Below are 2,688 nucleotides of genomic sequence, written 5' to 3' on the forward strand. Positions count from 1 at the left end.
ATGGTTCAGTGATTCAACTAGGTTTAGGATTCAACTTTTCTACATCCTGTGAATGATATATAGTGTTATTTCTGTAAAGGGCTTCTCAGGGCACCTCCAGTAGGTTTTCTCCTTTAAGAAAGTATACTGCTTGCATTACGTCCTATAAATGATGAATGTATAGTGTGCATTTCAATATGCATACTCCCGTCCTCCACTTGTGCTTGTGGCCTCGCCCCGTCTCCTGACCCTGCCTCCGTGGAGAAAACAATTAGGTTTCCCAGCTGTCAGCCTTACCACAACAACTTTTGGTGGCCTGTTTTTCATTCACCATCCTGGTTGCAAATGAGAAAATGACTTGTGCTTGAATTGTGCTTTTGCAAAATATTGAATTAATTTTCTGTCCTCAGTGACATCATCATGAGGTCACAAGCAGGCAAGTGAGCAAGGAAGGTCAGGGGTCTGCATATTGGAATCCAACCACAATGTGCGTGCAGTGCCTGCTTAACAGAGCTCAAACTCTGATTGGCATTCAGCATAGTAGGAACAAATGACTTAATAACAATGTCTTGTGTATTTCTTTGAGATCCTACACCATCTCTTTCATGCATAGTCACACATACAGTACATGCCATCATATTTTACCGCTAGTAAATATGTAGGAAAATGATTGAGTTGCGTTATATTTGGATCCTCAATTTATACATCGTCTGTTATTGCGGGTCTCTATGACAACAGCCATTTTTGCAACAGGCCAGACAGTCTCTGATGCCACAAGATAAACCTATATTTCAATTATATATATTCAGTAAGTCAATATGCTTGCGTGTAATTAATGGCAATGATGTAGGGGGGGGAATCCTTTGTACTCTGAAGGTTGATAGAGGTGATTGTTTTTTAAACTGTGAAGTCTTGGTGGATATTTGATTGCAATTTAGTGTGTCATTAAACACATTGTACAGTACATTGCGGATGATCCCCATGAAATAGTTCTGAGCGGCAGCTGCCTTTACCGGGCGTTTAGCGTGACTTCACATAACCAGACCTGAACCATCGCCTGAAAGACTTGTTTTATTTACTACTGGTGCAGTAACTATGCCAACATTGAAACTGAAAGAAGACCTTTAAAGTACTGGTATTAGGTTTGCCTTTGTAGGGCGATATATATAAAAGGATACAGTGTAGAGCAGAGACTGAAAGAAAGGCAAGAAGAAAGTCACAGGGGATGAGAAAGGGTAGACTTTAGGGGAAAAAATAGAGGAATAAGAAATGTAAAGAAACACTGTGAAGAATATAAAAGAGAAAGAAACAAAAGAAAGCCAAAAAGAAGCACCTGGTGTTTCTTGTCAAGTCGTGACCCATTTTTCCGTGTCCTCGGAGAGGTTCACGCTGCCTGTGTCAGTCAACAGGTGGTTGCTGAGCCCTTTCTGGAAGATTCTTTCATGTCTCTGGTCGGTCGCTGCTGTCTCTGACTCAAACACTTACTCAGGCTCCCCGCACCGATGCCCGATGTCAGAAACAAACCTGAACTAACTCAAACCCATAGCACTCTCACACAGCACTGGCACTTACTGTGGCAAGCCTGCACTGATGCCCTCAGAAACACACCTGACCTAACCCAAACCCCAAATGCCAAACCCACACATACGGTAATGACTCATTTATTTTCCGATAGGGGTTTGGGTACTGGGGTCGTTTTAAGGTGCTGTGGGGTGGGGGGTTAAAGGTACAGGTATGCTCAATATAATAGCAGTGTCTTTACAAAGGTGAGTAAATGTCAAAATTCTTCAAATAAGGCCCTAGTGTAGCTCTAACAGTGGGGCACAAGGCTGCTACGCCGGCGACCCGGGTTCGATTACGGCCTGGGGCCTTTGCCGATCCCTCCCCATCTCTTTCTCCCCACTCATTTACGGTCCCCCTCTCGACTGTCCTCTTAAATAAAGCCATAACAAAGCCAAAATATATATTTATATATATATATATATATATATACTTTATATATTTTAAAAATCCTCAAATAAATTGAGCTTTAATGAGCACAAATCATGGTGCCAGACAACTAGCATCCAGGTCCGTCCAGGTGCTTAGCAAAGATTTCCAAGAATTTGTTCCTTTTAATACAGAACATTTCTGAGTTTCCAAAGACATATGCCATCGCTTTCTATGAAATATTATAAATTTAATTAGCCCCGATTTTCTTGCTTTGGAATAGAATGTGCAGTGTACGCAATGCATTTGTGCTGATTTAAGTACAATTTATTTGAAGAATTTTGACATTTACTCACCTTTGTAAAGACAATGCTATTTGATAGCATAATTGTATGTTCAATTATCTAGTAGCTTTTGTGTTTGCCTCTGATATGACACTGACTCTTACTAAGTCGGCCCGCGCTGATACCTGTAGCATCCTCATTTGTTTTCCCTGGGTGAGTTTGGGTATAGGGGGAGGGGTCTTTTTAGGGTGCAGTGAGTTTGAAAGGGCAGCTATGTCCAACTGTCTCACTACTTTTGCTTCTGAGTCTTGTTCAGACTTTTGGCTCTTGTTTAGTCACCCCACACTGATGCTCTTTGAAACAAACCTGACATAACCAAAATTCCAACCCCCAGACCCAAAACACTTGCTGATGGAGTGAGTTTGGGGTTCGAAGGTCTGGTAAATTCAGGTAAATTGGGCCACTTTGGGCCATCCACTTATATGAAAAAAAAAAG

This window comes from Engraulis encrasicolus, chromosome 1, assembly GCF_034702125.1.
Source record: "Engraulis encrasicolus isolate BLACKSEA-1 chromosome 1, IST_EnEncr_1.0, whole genome shotgun sequence".
NCBI classification, from domain to species: Eukaryota; Metazoa; Chordata; class Actinopteri; order Clupeiformes; family Engraulidae; genus Engraulis; species Engraulis encrasicolus.